We start from the raw sequence: 18712 nt of genomic DNA, 5'->3' as shown, positions 1-18712 counted from the left end.
TGTTTTTGTTACGGAGCCAGCGTGGGATACGAGGATCCGGGGCCACATGGCAAGTGTGCGGGGCATCCTGGAGAGACCACCAGGGAGGGGAGGCTTCTTTCAGCCTCCTGGTGGGGGTCTCCTCGTGTGTTGCCGTGGCACGGAGCCATGCCGCGGCAACACATGATTGAAAAGAATGGGTTAGGAGAGGGGGAATTAGGAGGGTTTACTGCTGGGAGCTGCACGGCTACCATGGCAGCAGACAATCAGGCAAAAGCGGGCAAGGCTCCCTTAGCCCTCTTTTGCCCAAAGATGAGAATCCCCTCCATGAGGCTATTCTCATGATGGGGGAAAACCGGTAGCGCTAACTAACCTGGGTTTTCTGACCGGGTGCCGCCATGGCATGGCTCCACGCCATACCAGCACATGAGGAGACCCCTGCTGGGAGGCTGCTTGCAGCCTCCCGGGCTCAGGGGTCTCTCCAGGATGCCCCACACGCTTGAGTGGGGCATCCTGGGACTTCTGCGGGCTGCGTGGCCCCCGATCCCCGCAGCCCCCACCGGCTCTGTGACAGAGTTGGCAGTTGTGTGGGTGGCCAATCTGGCTGCTCAGGGCTGCCTTTGGATAGTCTGTGGGGAGAGGAGGCTAAGCCCGCTCTCCCCACAGACCCTGAAGACGCTCTTCTCACCGATCATGAGAAGAGCTTCCTTGTCTCATATCCAACCATTTGTTTGCATGTTCCTGCAGTCAAAAATGTCCCAACTGCAGTGCTTCATCCCCAGTGGGAGATTTTCAGAGCCTATGATGTGTATTCCCTGTCTCTCTATAAGACAAGTCCTTGTCTTATATACAAGCGGTCTCATGTTGCCAGCTCTGTCCATCTGGGTAGGAAAACCATTTTACTTTACCTCAGTGAGTTTAGTGATAAGTACTAAAAGATGTAATGGTTGCCAGGAGGTTACATGAAGTACAACAAAAACATCAGGGAAGAAAGAATGAAGAAAGAATGAAGAAAGCAAGATGCTTCAGGGGTAATTTTGACCAGAAACAACATTTAAGGCATGTTTCCATACAACTCCCCCAAGCCTGCCCTCAACAGAATTTTTCCTTCAAGCTGAGGATGAAATTGCTTTGTAAATGCAGCTGGGGATGAAAATGATTGGTTTGCAGAAGCACCTGTCTTGTTCCTACTACAAGCAAGAAACTCTTTCCCCCAATGACCCAGCAGGGTCCACTGTCTGTTCTGCAGAGGACTCATTTGAATGAACCCTACCAGCAACTGCTTCTTTCATGGTTGGTTGACTAGTATATACAATAGGCTACAAGCAGGCTGTCACTGGCTGTTCGTATACAAAGTTCCCCAGGCATAGGCTGTGGTGCCAGGAACATTCAATAACACAAGATCGTAAATAAACTACTACTACTACTACTACTACTACTACTACTACTACTACTACTTCTTTAAATGCTCAGAGTGAAGGTGTCAACCATAGTATGCTGGGAAGCAGTTCAGACTTCTTAAATTTATTTAACACATCTTTATAGTGCCCCATATGCAAGTTCCTGGGTGGTTCACAATCTAAAAATACAACAATTAAAACATTAACACAAAACAGTTTAAAATACAGAGCAAACTCAAAAACTTAAAATTTTAAAACGATAAACAAACAACAAACATTTATATACCACTTTTCAACAAGAGTTTCCAAAGTGGTTTACATAGAGAATAAATAAACAAAGATGGCTCCCTGTCCCCAAAGGGCTCACAATCTAAAAGGAAGCATGTTTCAAAGTCCTGGGGCAGAAAAAGCCATGTTTTGAATTGCCACCAACTGAGCCAGTGGCAACTAATGCTGTGCAGAAACTGGTTTGGCATTCTATTCCTAGAACGCCAAACTTGTTTGGAAACCGGCATTCAAACTGGTTCAAATCCTGGAGAGGGGAATCCTTTAAGGCATGGGGAGGGTGTCCTTATCTCCCCCTGCCATGTTTCCTCCTCCATCGCTGTCTCAAAAGCCACTGGCACGGGGTCAGCTGTATACCCTCTTGCTGCCCTGGTCAGTGTAATACCAGAAGTGGCCCAGGCACGTGCAACACTTCTAGTATTACGCTGACCGGGGCAGCAAGAGGGTATACAGCCATCCCGGGCTGGCAGTTTTTGAAGCAGCACCGGAGGAGGGGGAAGCGCAGCGGGGGAGGTAAGGACACCCTCCCCACACCTTAAAGGAGCCCCCTGCCTCCCGGGTGCGCACGGAACTGGTTCCATGCACACCCCTAGTGGCAACTGCAACCGACCTCCCCAGATTATCCTAATAGGTTCATGAAGAACCTAATAGGGTTCATGAAGAAGAAGACATTCTCTTAAATACCTTAGACCTAAGCCATTCAGGAGGTTATAGGTAATAACCAGCACTTTGTATTTTGCCCGGAATCTTATTGGCAACCAGTGTAGTTCTTTTAAGATGGGTGTAATATGATCTCTTTAGGTAACCCCGGAGACCAAGCTGGCTGCTGCATTCTGTACCAACTGCAGTTTCCGGGCTACATACAAAGGCAGCCCAACACTGTGAGGACTATGAAAGGCCTGCCTGTGGGATAGGAGAAAGGCTTCACACAGAGTCTGGGGACACGATTTAGTTAAATGAATGAAGGATTATTATTATTATTATTATATTTTATTTTATATACCTCACCCAGATGGCATTAGGCAGGTCATATAAATATTATATAGTTATCTGCTATTGACATGCTGGCAGGGAGAGGGAAACAAAGAAAACAGTATTCAGCCAGGAGCAAGAGGGATAGAGGAGAGCTGAGCAGCTGAGTGGGGAAAAGGCTAAATGAACCCAGGGATAGGGTTGTTAATGGGAGTAGGCTCAGTAGATAATATGTATGTATGTATTTATTTATTTGTCTTATTTTTACACCGGCCAAAACTTACGTCTCTGGGCGGTTTACAAGAAGATTAAAAAGCAAAACATTAATTAAAAACAAAAACAAAACAAAAGGAAAAAAATTTAAAAGCAAGAAATTTAAAACTGATAATAAGCTGAAGAGCAATGTCCTGAAGCATGGAGGGGAGGGCACAGGACTGAGTGAAAGAGCAATGGAAGACACATGGTTTTAGGGGAAAGGAGGACCATAAGAAATGAGTTGGGGGAATGGGGGTGGAATCACAGTGAGTCAGGCTGGGTTTTGTGTGCACTAGAACAGAATCAAGGTTCTGGCTACTTTGGTCACAAACTGCCCAGAGACGTATGTTTTGGGTGGTATAAAAATGTCAAATAAAATAAATAAATAATGAAACCTCTGGAATGAGATGATGACCCAGGCTGTTGATATAATTCATATGCCAGTTCTGGCCTCATTGGTTCAGACCTATGTCCTTTTGGTGACCTGCAGCTGTATGTTTCATCTACAGGTAAGGACCCTAGCCCCATGTTCTACCCCATTGACCAGACTCCAGTTTTGCTCTGTTGTAGAATTTGACCTGTTCAACACTGGTTTTCCATGAGGTATTTTTGGGGCTCATTCATTTAGGATGAGGGCAGCATCTACAGGAACATCCAAGGGGTTTAATGATTAGCAGATGAGAGACATAAGGAGATGGTATTCAGGTGCATTCAGGAGGCCGGTTAACTTAAGCCACTGCATCCACCTGAGCTGGGCTTTTAGGTAAGTACACAGCAGGTGGCACATCAAGGTGGCATAGCTGAGATTACACACCTGGTTCTTGAGACATGTCATTAAGGGCCATGTTTAACAGCCCCCACCCCTTAGAGGTGTGTTCTGGAGGAGAGACCTCAAGTGGCTGCTGGTGTGTGGGTACATCATCTTGCCAGGTGGGAAAAAGGGCACAGTGTTGGCATCACTGTGATCTCCAGAGCAGAGGATACTGAATCTCCAGGTTCAGAGGATCTCCAGAGCAGAGGACACATACTGGGGAGTTGCTTGCTTCCAGCTCTTTTTCATCATGTAAAAATCTCCCACTGCCTCACATAATGATTCACTTGGGGGTGGATGACTTTTGGCAGCATACAGGCAAGTCACTTAAGGATCAAGAAGATATAGCACTGTGCTGGGCCAAGTGGCTAGGGGTTCTAGCAGTATAGTCTGAGTGAGAGTGGTGCAGCCCAGTGAAAGACATGGAGAGAGCCTAGTTGCTCTAAGATGTTAGAGCATGACAGGCAGTGAATCAGGTTGTGAGCAGGTGGTGACAATGCAGTGGGGGGATGTCATTTCATTGTCATTAATTTTTATAAACTGCCTAGAGCCTTTGGAATCAGGTGATATAGAAAATAAATAAATAAGTAAGTAAGTAAGTAAGTAAGTAGGTAGGAAGATAGATAGATAGATAGATAGATAGATAGATAGATAGATAGATAGATAGATAATTGTCCACCCCCAACATCAAACATTCCTTGCCACACCTTCACAGTAGCAATGGTCTTAGATAAACAGTAAATGGAAGAAGTGGGTTTGAGGTCAGGGGGCAAAAGAGGCAGTGGGCAGAGGCAAGAAGGCTAAGAGAAGAAGGCATCGAAAAACCAGGTAGCCTTGTTAAGTCAAGTCAATCTTTATTACAGGCAGTGACTAGCAAGACAATACAATAAAGACTTTTATACCAATCATACATACATCACCAACTATCATTGTGTACAATGTGCCCTAGATACTAAAACACAAAATTTAGCTACTTTGTAGGTGACATAGGAATCTCTATCTTCTAAAAGAAACTTAACATAATAATCATCCAAATGTCCTGGGAATTTCACTCATACTGGTAAAATGAAATCAAATCTCAAATCTCCTAGGAAAGAAGATGTGGAGGAGGCAGGTGCCAAGAGAAGGGAGGCTTGCACAGAACCAGCTTTGGGAAGGGAAGAACAAGTAGTAGGGGCACGAGTGGAGGGCTGCCAGAAGCAGGTCTGAAAGCACGGGGAGTGAGTTCTAGCTAGCTAGAACTGAGAAATGAAAGATGCAGGCAACGCCCTCCAACCTACCCAGCTATAGCTCATCTTTATACCACATGTCTACACCTACCCTCCATTTTGTGGGCATCTATACAATATGTTGCTTATTGCTACCTTCAGCATAAAATCCAAGCAAGTGCAACACCTCATCCCTGTCCCCAGTATCAATCGCAATCTGTGCTCACTTTCCATCTCATTAAGGATCACTTCACACAACAACTACTTTTAGATTGATACATATACACCTGGTAACTCTGCCACAGTGAGAACAAGTCACTCCTTGCACATGAGGAACAATGTGAATAAATCCAGAGGGCTTCTTTCAGATTTTGAAAACCGGTAGACACTAAGGTTGTACACAGGACCTAAACCTACCTGGCTGGTGGAGGGCTCAGGGAAAGGCAGGAGCTGTCCTGCCTTCCCCCGCACAATCCAAGCTGCTCTTGGGACTGCCAACAACCGCGCACCCACAAAACTGGTGAGCAGCACCTCTGAGAGCAACCAGGAAGTGGGAGGAAAGCAGCCTGTGGTCTCCTGCATCCCACAATGCACTGCACGATGAGCACAGTACATTGGGGAATACCCCATAAGGCACCGGCTTGGAGAGGGCCAGAGAGGGCTTGGTGCTCTTGGTGCCCTGCTCTGTGGGCCGGGGCTGGTTTGGGTTAAGTTGTTTTTTAATGGCAGACCACCTCCGAGGCCTCCCCCCAGTCTCCCACAGGCCATTCTGGGGCATTTTCAGGCTGTTCTGGCCCTCTCCAAGCTCATGGTGGCCATTTTGGAGGCCATTGTGTGCGTTCACAGGCCATTTGTATGCCTCATGTGAAAGCCTCAGTATAAGCAATATAAGCACATTCAGCTTGAGCAGAACAGAACCCACTTTTCTATACCCCCTTAATATTCATCTTCTGACAAACTACCCTGGCACTAAAAGAATGCTTCCATCCACTGCTCCCTTCCCTTTCTCATGCAAGTGAGAGGTCTATCATGGTGGGCAGATCTATCAATAGCTATAAGTCTGAGGGCTACAGGTCACCTCCAGTCTCAGAGGCAAGATGCCTCTAAATACCAGTTGCAGGAGAGTAGCAGTAGGAGAGAAGGCATGCCCTCAGCTCTTGCCTGTGGGCTTTCCAGGGGCATCTGGTGGGCCACTGTGTGAAGCAGAATGCTGGACTAGTGGGCCTTGGACCTGATTCAGAATGGCTCTTCTTGTGATCTTATGTTGTTGTTGTTGTTGTTGTTGTTGTTGTTATTATTATTAATTCAGTTTCTATACTGCCCTTCCAAAAATGGCTCAGGGCGGTTTACACAGAGAAATAATAATAATAATGTTCTTAAGTGTCAGAAATTCACTGCCAGAGATAGAGTTGAAAGAGTGGTATCTCTGCAGTTTTGATCTATGCATGTTATCTCCACTTTAACAGGCACTGTTATCTTTTTATCTGACATTACATGACATCTTCAGTGTCCATGCAACTTATGAGATAAGCTCTTGCCTCCAAAAGCTCATCCAACAATACAGCTGTAGTCATGCTTCCCCCATCACACAACAACATATTCCCATTACCTGACTTCAGACAGTGCTGGATTCACTAGTCACTAATGGTGCCTAGTAGGAATTTTGATTCCTAATCCTAAATTGGTCACAAGAGGAGAGCATCTGCACCTGCTCTGCACAGTTGTAGGGTTTCTAGTATTGGCTTATATGGCCAAAGTCTCCCCCCATATAAATAAGGCATAGTGGTGAGCTCAAGGAATGGAGAGTCATAGTGGAAATGGGTGGGTGGTATCCCTGAGGCATCAGAATGGAGAAGGATGATGGATTACCCAAAACAACATCTCAAGTGTTACTGGTCTGAGGGAACCTGAAGTATGGAGCCCCCTTTTGGGCTCATTGATCCTACAGCTCCCGGGCTCAGGATCTGATTACAGTGATAGGGTCTTCACACCTTTCAGGTGTGTGGACAGTGAAGAGCAAAGATCAGTTCTATAACTGATCAGTTCTATGACGGAGTCATGGTGGGGTGCTCATCCAAGGTGACTGGTGGGAATGGTGGTTCCTAGTACTCACCTTGGTAGCAAATACACCAGCACTGGATATGGTGAGGTTGGTTATATTAAGCATGTTTCTGATCAAACATTTACATTCATAAAGTTGTCACCTATAGTTCACCTTCATTCTGGGGGTAGAGGGTAATTTATTTGATTCTACCTGTTCTTTTCTCCAGGTTCCCAGATGGGATAACATCTACATGACAAGTCTTTGTCCCATCTGAAATTGAGATTGGTTTCAAAAACCACCTGACTTTTACCTGAACAGAACATTTATCCTATAAAATAAGATATGACTTTCCTTGATCTGGCAGCAACATGGGTCTGAAATCTGTCTGGGAGAATCACAGCTTGCTTGCAAATGGATGGGCAATTTTCTAAATAACTCTTGTCTCTCAAAGCATCTTGCCCTGACAGCACTTTCAATCTCAAGCTAAGTTAGGCCCTGATCCAACTATACAACACAGCAGCCAGAGCTGCAATGTGGGGTCCTGATAGAAAAGCAGTCTGATCAGTGCCGAGCAGCTATTCAGTGTGAAAGGGAGCAAGCCCAACAAAATCCTTTTCCCCCTCCCAAATAGCTGATGGCACTATGCAGATGTCCCAATAGAGCTCTATGTGTATTGACTCAGCAGCTAGATCAGACAGAGAAACTGCACACATAGCATCAAGGTACATATCGAGTTCCTTATCCAAAGAGGGATAAATACATGGAAATCTGCATATACATGTATGACCCCTCACTAAATTGTGTTGAAGATGTCTTAGCTAAGTGAACAGGTTACTTTGTTTATGTTATCAGCCTCATTTTATGACCTGTTCTCTAAATTTTGTTCTCTTTGAGATTACTCGTTTTGTTTTGGGTTGCACTAAAGTTCTGACTAGTGAGTGAGCTTTATGGGCACTTGGGACTACACTCTCTGGCAATGGCAAGATTGGAAAAGTCAAATCCAAAAGAACAAGGGATCAAGAACAGATGTATGTATTCCTCTTCTCTGTGTTTTAATCTCTCTCTGATATGTGATTTGAAAGGGAAATAATCTCAACTCTAAATATAAATAATCAAAGTAGAAAAATTGTTTTAAAGATCCAATAACTTTCCAATAACTTTCCAATAACTTGCATACATTTCCAATAACTTGCATACATTTTACATTCAATATGGTAGTCATACCATAATAGACTAAGAAACTATGTAATCTGGAACTACTTGGACAATCTTTGAAGTCGTGTAACTAAATTTTGGGGGAAGAAAAACACTGGAATGAAACCCCTCTTGGGTTTACTTCTAAAAATTCTTGTATGAAGAAATGCTATTTTTAAAATATTTGTTTCTTTAAAAAGAAAACCTACTCCCAGCAGAGAACAAAACAGATCACTATCTAACTATACGCAGGTTAAAAAACAATAACAGGTAAACTAGTTATGCTTTCTTGTTCAAATACTGAATGGTATAAATATTTAGAAGAAAGACTGAGCAGGTTACCTATTTTTAAGTCACTAGAGTATACTTTAGACACTGATATTCCTCTGTTGCAGGGAATTTTTTTTTTAGAAACACAAATAATATCATTTCTCATACAATATATATTTTAAAATAAGCACATGAGGGACTAGTGCTTAGTCGTACATCTTCAGATATTGTCCAAGTAATTGAAGAGGTTCCAAATTACATGGTTTCTTAGTGTATTACAAGTTACGAATACCATACTGAGTTAAAATGTATACAACATATTGGTTTGAGGCCCCAACTTTGGCACAGAGAGGTTCACTTGGCACTGAGCGTGATTTCTTTTTGGTGCCAGGTGAAGACCTTTTATTTGCTCAACCCTTTCAGATCTGTTAATTTAACTTTTGTTTTAATGCTGGGATACAGTTTGCTGTGCTAATTATTTGGTGCTGCTTTAATGATTTTTTTGTTTTGTTTAATTTAAATTATTTTACAAACTATTCTGGGAGTTCATTTGGACTACAGAGCAGGATAATAAATGTCCTAAATAAATAAAACCCACACCGCTGCTTTGTGCTTTCCCCCCTTCATGTTGTAAGACTAGAAGATCCCTGGGGAAAACTCAGTAATCAGGCACCCCTGTCTACCTGGATATAAATAAGCATCAGAATAACAAATTGGATTAAACCCCAATGTGAAAATTGGTTAATGTATTCTCTCTTAAGTGTTAAAGGTCAACCTGCTAGATCCAAGAAGCATATTGATTCAGATCAGTCCCTGAGTCTATAAAAATATACACTTCATTTCAAAGATCTAGAGTGGCAGATAAAGGCAGATAAAGATCTAGAGTGGCAGATAAAGACCTTGTTAATTCCATTGCTGCCTTATTTGACACTCACTGCAAGCTTACTTGCTCACTAGCACCATATCACAGATGCTAGCACTGAAATGAGCAAACTGGCTTAATATTTCCATGAGATATAATTAAGGCTAAAATAGTAGAAGCAGTTTTTTTTTTAAAGTTATCACATCTGTGCTATCCTGTGTCAGAAAAGTGGCATCAGAAACTTTCATGAACCAGTCTGTACCATTGTGATGGCTGCTTTAGCAGGAAGCAGTGAACAGAACATTCATAAGCATACTAATAGAAATAGCACTAGCAGATGCCTTCCAGGCTCAGTTCTACAGTGAGCATCGCTGGGGCTTCAGCCTGGAAGCCAGTCCTTTCCCGAGAAGCCCTTAGCCCAGGCCTGCTCACCTTAGGCCCCCCAGCTGTTTATGAACTACAATTCCCATAATCCCCAGCCACAGTGGCCAATAGCCAGGGATTATGGGGATTGTAGGACAACATCTGCAGGAGGGCCGAAGTTGAGCAGCCCTGCCTTAGCCTATCCATTCCATTCCAGATATGTACAGATGCTGGTGACTTAGAGGATGGGGGAAATCACTTGGCTAATTGCACAACCATCAGTGGCACAATAGGAACACAGGAAGCTCCCATTGGCCCATTTAGCTCCAGACTGCTTACACTTGCTCTCCAAGGTTTCAGGCAGCAGTCTTTCCCAGCCCTTCCTGGAGAGATGCCAGGGAGTAAACCTGGGACCTTCTGCATGCAAGCAGATGCTGAACCACTGAGCTACACAGCCATCCCTTAAGGGAATCTCTTACAGTGCTTACATGTAGACTCTCCTCAAAATGCAAACCAAGGCAGACCTTGCTTAGCAAAGGAGACAATTCATACCTGCTACCAGAAGACCAGCTCTCCTCTCCTCTCCTCTGATACAATACATTAGGCATGATGTCAGGAAATTCCCAGCCTTTCCTGGGACTATGAAAGTAAGTCTGTGCACAATCATGATTAACAGGTGCTTAATATTGTCTCAATCTACAAACATACAGGAAAGACAACATTTTTTACCTAGCAGCCCACACCTAGAATTGCAGCAGATCTTTTGCCAGCTGCAGTCTGTGGTGTCTTTACAATGTCAAGGATGAAATGTGTGTGTGTGTGTGTGTGTGTGAGTGAGAGAGAGAGAGAGAGAGAGAGAGAGAGAGAGAGAGAGAGCGAGCAACTTCCCTTTCCCTCACAACCTGCCTCCCAGTACAGTCTGTCTTGGCTAACAGAACTTGGAAGTAGGCTGGCCTTGGGGAATCAGACGATGATTCTGCAATGGTGCCTCAGTGGGGACACAAGGGAGTATTGGGAGAGCACCTTTATTGCCCCTTGCTTTTACTTTCAGGGGAGGACCTTCAGGATAATGACACCCTCCTCCCCTCAGTTGCAACATGCTACTCAGTTCCAATATGCAAGCTTCTCAGCACATCTCTCTAAGCTCTTTAAAAGTTACATCCTCCCAGGAGCAGCAGCCTTGGGAGACTCTCGTCTTGCCAGGCAGAAATGAGACTTTTTCCTGGAGTAGTGATGATATGTCACCCTCCCCAAGAGGATGGGAGTCCTTGTCCTTGATTGCTTGAGAGCAAAAGAATGTGGGTGTCCCCCTTTGCTGCCTCCATTCTATGGCAGGCATGGCCACCTGTTTAGCGTGCCCTTGTGCTGGCTTGGTCTCCTTAGGGAAGTTGGGTGCCAACAGTCCCCTGGCATCTCCCAAGGCCAGATACAGAGCAGGAGCCTCAGCTAGCATCCCACCCCAAACTCCCAGTGGGACCAAACTCATCACTGCTCTGGCTGGGAATCTGTTTGGTTGCTTTCTTCCTGCAGACACAGGAACATAGGAAGCTGCCAAATATGGAGTCAGACCATAGGTCCATCTTGGTCAGGATTGTCTACCCAGACTGGCAGCAGCTTCTCCAAGGTTGCAGGCAGGAATCTCTCTCAGCCCTATCTTGGAGATGCCAGGGAGGGAACTTGGAACCTAGATGCTCTTTCCAGAGCGGCTCCATCCCCTAAGGGGAATATCTTGCAGTGCTCACACATCAAGTCTCCCATTCATATGTAACCAGGGAGGACCCTGCTTAGCTAAGGGGACAAGTCATGCTTGCTACCACAAGACTAGCTCTTCTCCTGTACTTACTATCCTTTTTGGATAGTAGGTCTCTGCACCTAGTAGGACCTGCTCCTACTATCCTTTTATTAATATCATATTATCCTAATATTTATTAATATTAATATTCATTGTAAACCGCCCTGAGCCATTTTGGAAGGGCGGTATATAAATCAAATCAAATCAATCAATCAATCAATCAATCAATAAAATACTGGAGGATCAGAAAGGCCCACCATCATTCCTTTAGTTCCATATCATTTCATGTCCATTAGTTACCTGCCCTGTGGCTATTTAGCAGTGGGATAAATAGCAGAATAACGAGTCCAACCACTTGTTCTAGGTACTGCTAAATTTCTGAAACAAGCCTGGGCTGCCCTATTCCCTGGAAACCTCCTTCCCATTTAAGAGTGGGTTGGTTATGGCTACTCAGAGGCGAGGAGGAACCCCTTCGCACATTCTCTAAGGCACTACTTCATCTCTTCCAAGTCTGAATCCCCATGGCACTGAAACCCCGCTTATAAGACTGTGCCCTGGTCCCCAAAAACCTCCCCCCCCGGGGAATTTTGACTCGCTAGGCCTTTGCAGTTCCACTGGACCCTCCCTCGAGGCGTGGGGCAGGGAGAGGGCACTCGAAGTGGAGGCCTCTCCTATTTCCGTCTCTTCACCGTCTTCCTTCTCCCCCGCCCCCCCACGCCAAGGCTGGAGAGGTCGGACCCCTACCTGGGAGCTGTCCCGGTGCTGAATTTCCTGCCGCCGCCGCCTCAGCCGCTTCGACCTTAGGGCTGCTGCAGGCTTAAATCCGAGGGAGACGGGAAAGGGAGGGGGAACACATCCTCGCCCCCTCCTCCCTCCCCGGCCACAAGCATGGTCCGTGGGAGCTGCCCGATTCTCTTCGGCCGCGCACGCTGCTTCGCTCCTTGCTCGGGAAGGGCGGCCAGTGCCACCCGGGGATGCCCGCCGCAGTCGTGGATTCCTCCGCTCCACGTTCACGCAGGCATCGGGGCGGTCAAGCAGGAGGCACGCAAAGCTTGCAGCAGCTCCTGCTGCTGCTGCTTCCGCGGGAGGGGCTGCTGGGATTTGGGAATGGGATACGGGGGGAGAAGGAAGGAAGCGGCGGGTGCGCGCGAGGGGCGAGAGGACGAGGATCACAGCTTCTGATGACGGGAGCAGCGGGGAGGGGGCGGAGGCTCCCGCCTTGCAGAAGCCCCCAGCCCCCGCTGCCGAGCCACCGCCACAGCGAATCTGATAGGCAGAAGCGCTTCCCTCCCTGAGGATGCTGCTTCCAAGCTACGGGCTGGGCGGATTCTCCTGATGTGCTTTGCGGGAGGCGATCCGATCCGCGGCAGTGGGGTCCCTACGGAGGCTGGCTGGGCCGGGCTTCCTTCCTTCCTTCCTCCTTCCTTCCTTTCCTGAGGAGGGTTTGAAATATGGCGAGCTTTCCTCAACAGTAGCGTGACAATCTTCCCATCAGGGGGACCCCAAGGTTTTCATGATCTGACTGGGAAGGAGAGAAGAAGAACCAGAGGCAGAGCCAAAGTGGGCTCAGAGTCTGCAAGTCCAATCTGGTCGGTGCTGCAGGAATTATAGTTCAGCTTCATCCGGCTCAAATATTCAAATACAAAGAACAAGCATGTTGAGAGAATGAGGGAGACTGGGCAGTCAGAAGCAGCAAGGTGATGGCCTTGTGCTGTTGTTTGTCCTCAGCATCTGATTATCAAAGGTATACTACCTTTGAACATGGAAGTTCTATGTAGCTAAGAGGAGGGCTTTTCATGGATGGAGCTTCTGGAAGCAGATAGGAGGAGCTTACCGTCACTCTGCTCCACTCTTTTCCCTGTCCAGATTGCATTTACTACTGTGCAGTTTTTCAGCACACTGCTTAAGGGACAGAAGGAAAGCTCACAATAGCCATACAGAGGTCTTTCTTACTAGCCACATGCATGGTGGAAGGTGGACACAAAAATACTTGGCCGACCACTTGCATGCCCATACAGTGCTTTGGTGAACCACAAACTAATGAACTCTGGTGATCCATCAACTTTGGTGATCCACAAGCTAATAAATACTGTGGGATAGAGTTGATGCGTTTAAAGAGTGGGGGTACTTCAAGTCTTGTGCCCCCGCTTTCTGTTGATGCTTTCTTTTGGTGCCTCTGCCTTCAGAACTGAGGCTGGTGCTAGGAAGGGCCTTGTTTTGGCTTTGCCCTCCTTCTGTGGAACTCCTTCCCTAAGGAGAATTTCCTGGCACCCTCCCTGTTATGGTTTAAGCACCATGTTAAGACCCTTCTGTTTTCCTAGTCCTCTTTATGTTTAATAGGCAGGATCCAGACTAAGCACCATTGAACTCAAGCATGATCCGTGGGAGCTGCCCGATTCTCTTCAGCCGCGCACACTGCTTCGCTCCTTGCTCGGGAAGGGCGGCCAGTGCCACCCGGGGATGCCCGCCGCAGTCGTGGATTCCTCCGCTCCACGTTCACGCAGGCATCGGGGCGGTCAAGCAGGAGGCACGCAAAGCTTGCAGCAGCTCCTGCTGCTGCTGCTGCTGCTTCCGCGGGAGGGGCTGCTGGGATTTGGGAATGGGATGCGGGGGGAGAAGGAAGGAAGTGGCGGGTGCGCGCGAGGGGCGAGAGGACGAGGATCACAGCTTCTGATGACGGGAGCAGCGGGGAGGGGGCGGAGGCTCCCGCCTTGCAGAAGCCCCCAGCCCCCGCTGCCGAGCCACCGCCACAGCGAATCTGATAGGCAGAAGCGCTTCCCTCCCTGAGGATGCTGCTTCCAAGCTACGGGCTGGGCGGATTCTCCTGATGTGCTTTGGGGGAGGCGATCTGATCCGCGGCAGTGGGGTCCCTACGGAGGCTGGCTGGGCCGGGCTTCCTTCCTTCCTCCTTCCTTCCTTTCCTGAGGAGGATTTGAAATATGGCGAGCTTTCCTCAACAGGCCTCCACCATTGAACTCAACAAGACAAGTTAGTCATGACTAACTTAAGCCCAATTAATTTCAGTGGTATCTAGTCATGACGAACTTAATCTGTATTGTGCCCAATGGGTGACTTCACACAATCCACCTTCTGCCCAGATTCCAGGAGGGTGTGTTGCCCAAATCTGCCAAAGTCCAGCTCCCAAGCTGGACTGTCAACATTTGCCTGACATTCTACACAAAATTTCAAATGTAGATTACAAATGTGAGGCAAATGGTGGACAAATGTTGGCAGTCTGGCTCAGGAACCCAACTGTGACAGGTTTCAATGGCGCACCTGTTGGGAGTGTGCACTCCCTGGGACTTGTCATTAGTCATGAAAAGCCACTCAGTCTTTTGAACTGTTTTCAGATTGATTGGGTATCATAAGACTTCCGTGTTTTTAAATTATTGCTGCCTTATTTGATGTTTTGCTGATGTTTTGCTGATGTTGTTCTGATGCATTATTACTGTTTATTCATTTATGGTGTTTTATTCCATTTCCTTTGTCATTTTATTTTATTGTACACTGCCCTGGTATATACACATATTAAATAAGTAAGTAAGTAAGTAAGTAAGTAAGTAAGTAAATAAGAAATTCCCACTACAGCTTTCCCCAGCTCCACTGCCCCCACATTCTCCTATCTGCTTCCTCAAGCTCCACACATGGAAGCCCCTCCTGTCACCACGAGAAACAGATGGAACCTCCATGTTCAAAGAAAGTATATCTCTGAATACTAAATGCTAAGGACAAATAACAGCAGAAGGCGATCACTTTCTTCCTTCATTGCTTCTGAACTTACTAGACATAATTGGCTGGCTAGCAATGGGGGGTGGGGTGGGGGGAGGGAATGCTGGATTAGATAGAGAGAAGTGACTTATCCAAAGCAGCAAACAGAAGAAAGTAGAATTAGGGTCTGAGCCCCAACAATAAAAACCAACCAAAAAATTCCTTTTAAATTAATTTTCCCCACAAAAATTTCATTTCCCTCCTAAAATCAGTTCCTTCTCAGATCCCCCAAATTCATTTCCTTTTCACTCCCCTCAGTTTGCCCCCAAATACTCCTAAACGAAACAACCCCCCCCATTTTTCTCTAACCTCATTCATGTGAAATTTAAAACAAGCCTCTGCTGCTGACTCATTTCCCAGTTGTTTCCCAACTACACAGGTACCAGTGGAGGACTCCAGTTTCTACCACAGAGGCATGCTAGGAGATGACCAGTCAGCAGCGGCTCCTGCTTCTTGCCACCCCCCCAGGAGACTTTCAGATTGTCACCCCACCCCCTAAGTGGGCCTGGCAGTGATGCTGGCCTGGCAGGGACACTCCTGCCACACTAGCCACACTCCCAGAGGCCCAATGGAACGCATCTGGGCCAGAAGCCCAGTGCTGAGTCGCTGCTGCTCTTCCCTTCACTCCACATGCAAAGCCCCAGCTGGCAACATTTCGTGCTGGCTGATTGCTCCCTCTCTTTCTCCACTCCAGCAAACCTGTACACTTGTCTCCTACATTTCATGAGGAGACAAGGCACAGAAGTTTGTTGCTGGGGAGAGAAGGAGAGAGGGAGGGAGAGGAAGAGCATGCCTGCTCAACTTTGCCTCCGCATCCGTTTTTGGTCTATAACTCCCATAATCCCTAGTCAGAATGGCCAATAGCCAGGAATTGTGGGAGTTGTAGGCCAACATCTGCAGGAGGGCTGAAGTTGAGCAGCCCTGAGCTAGAGAGACCAACTGCAGCTGTTGCTGGATGTCCAATGCAATTGGGCATCCAGCAGCAGCTGGTCTCTCTAACTTGCTGGCATGCTCTCTATTGTAACGTAAGAGAGAGAGAGAGAGAGAGAGTCAGTCAGAGAGTATGGCTACTGCTGACACTGGATGTCCAATTGCCTGGAGGTGGTGTGCAAAATGCTGCCTTGCCCCAGACCCCTGGTGGAGGCCAGGCCCCTTTCAAAACCAACCCCCACAAGCTGAGGGAGCAGGGAGAAGGGAAGGTTGCCAGCACCCTCCTCCTCTCACCTTGTGTATCTTGCAAGCGGGGGGGGGGGTGTGCCTAGGTATTTTGGGCACCCAGACCTGAGGCTGAAGGGCTTCGGAGGCTCCCCCTGCCCCCTGCAAGGGCCACCCCGCTTCAAGCCCCCCCTTAATTTATTTTAAATACCTACCCAGCCCCTGCTGTGCACTGGCACTATTTCCCCCTCTTCATTGGCAGGGGAGAGCAGAGTGGGATGCACACAGGATATGACACTCCATACTCCAACAGTGCACACGCGTAGGCTGAGGAGGCCAGTCTGTGCAGGCCAAGGAGGCCCACCTGCTCTGCTCTGCCAGTGAAGAGGGGGAAATCGTGGCGGCATGCAGTGGGGGCCGGGCAGCAGTGGTGGGGCATTGGGGCTCTGGGGAGGCGTCCCAGAGCATTTGAGGCCCCCCTAGGAGGCAGGAAGTCCCTGCCCCATGGCTCATGCCTAAACACGCCTCTTGTGCAAGGAGTGTGAGGAGAGGCCCTCCTTGCAGAGTTTGCAGGAGTCAAAGTGTTCCCAAAGAGCTGCTCTGATGGCAAAAGTGAGGGGCACCTTGCTGCCCCAGTAATCCACTGACTGAGGCAACTGCCTCACCCTGCCTCATGCAAGGTTCTCTCCACCCTGGTTTCCCTCCTAACCAGCCTTTAAAGACTAGGTTGTGAGTATATTTTGAGCCTCAGTCTCACTGAAGAGGTAGAACTGGGCTTTACTACTGGAGGATGCAGGTGTGGGCTCACGTGACTAAATACAAAAAACATAGCTACAAACAGAAAACTAAATGTGAGAGAGGAGTTCTCGCCTAGCCTTCTCCCTAGTGTGCTTTGAGGAGGAATCTTTGTTGGTATGCTTTGTACATGCGGAGGGTTAATTCCATTGTGTAATCCCTCAACTTCAGTATGAAGTGGAGAGGAGTCACAGCTTTCCTCAGTGAAGGCCTCAGTCTACAAGCCCCAAAGCATTGTGGATACATTTTTGTCTCCATGGTGATGCACTTGTACCCGCTTCAACAAGGCTGGTCTCTTGATCATAGCTCAAGGGTCTACTGCTGAAGAAGCAGAAGGCATATCTCTCTTTGACTGAATTTTATTCATGTAGTGCTTCCTGCCTCCTTAAAGCAGTCCTTGTGAGAACCCTGGACATGCCTTTGAAATGTGATTTTTCCCCATGACAGAAGTGCTGTTCTTAATACATGCACATATTCCCATTCCTTATTATACTCCTTGATTAGCTTTTTATTAGAGTCATAAGCTGTGAGATGTGCATCATGGCTGAGCTAATGCTGTGAAACTAGAATCTGATATTCAAATTCTTGGCAGTCTATTTCAGCTCTAATTCTGTATCACTGCTGGAGCCTCTCGTTTCTTTTCTGGTGAGATTTGCTTGCTCCCTAAGAATACCCTGAGCAGAGCTCATTCATCTTCACCTGGCATTTGAGCAGTTTCTAAGAACCTGTCAGTCTGGAAAACTGCTATATTTGCAATATAAGGAGCGTGGATCAGGTCTGGGTCTAATGGAAATTTTTGTTCTGAGTGCTATTGGAATATTCAGGAAAAATGATGTTAGCATTGTCTAATGTCCTGCTCATGGAGCTTTCCTAGAATATTGTTATACCCATATAATATTGTTATATTCTATAATATTGAACAATATTCTATAATATTGTTATACTTCTCAACCCACCTTCTCTGAGTGGCGAGAAGGAATGCAGTGCTTTTTGGATTCTGGCTTCCTTTGAATAAGAAGTCACTAGAGTCCTATGATGTATTTGTAATTATTTGTTTACTTACAAATATGCGAGTTGGAAGGGCAGTTCCATAAGTCAGCAACAGGTTACATCCATTCCCAGAGAACAGACCCTTGCACCCAAAGTGTTCCAGTGTTCTCCTCACGTAAGCATTCCAGCCTCTCCCCTAGAAGCTGCCTGGCTTTTTCCCCACTGACCAGTCGCAGACACATACAGGCTGGGCGGATGAGGTCATCTTATACTCTCTGTCAGCCCCTCCCTTGTTGGACTCTAAATCTGGACTTCACCAGACCCTTCATGGCTTTGCTCAGACTCAGAGCCATTAACCCCACAGGTCAGAGACATGAAGTGATCTTCTTTGGCCATTAAGGGATATTGGCATTCCTTGGTCAGATCCATGGACACTGACCAGGCATTGCTTTAGGGCAAAAGACATAGTGGGAGGCCATTCACAATACAGCAATATCCATATGGATTTTGAATTCTCCTGATGTGACATGTAGCATGACTGTAAGTGAATTTTGCCAAAAGAAATGAAA

At 46.9% G+C, this 18712-nt stretch overlaps 1 protein-coding gene across 4 annotated transcripts in view; it reads right to left on the bottom strand.

Moving 5' to 3' along the window:
• The window catches only part of TMEM121 (transmembrane protein 121), a 102003-nt gene that overhangs the window by 46370 nt on the left and 36921 nt on the right, over nt 1-18712 (bottom strand). Inside the window, exon 1 of one of the 4 annotated variants that reach the window (XM_053250669.1) lies at nt 12180-12702. The exons of 2 other annotated variants lie outside the window; for them this stretch is intronic. The gene's annotated coding sequence lies outside the window, so the exon portion shown is untranslated. Of the gene's footprint in view, nt 1-12179; nt 12703-18712 lie in introns of those variants that run through there. One more of the 4 variants, XM_053250665.1, reaches the window with a different exon arrangement.

This window comes from Hemicordylus capensis, chromosome 4 (genome assembly GCF_027244095.1).
Source record: "Hemicordylus capensis ecotype Gifberg chromosome 4, rHemCap1.1.pri, whole genome shotgun sequence".
NCBI classification, from domain to species: domain Eukaryota; kingdom Metazoa; phylum Chordata; class Lepidosauria; order Squamata; family Cordylidae; genus Hemicordylus; species Hemicordylus capensis.
Note: the sequence above shows the minus strand (reverse complement) of the source record. Positions and strands in the feature narration are given on the sequence as shown.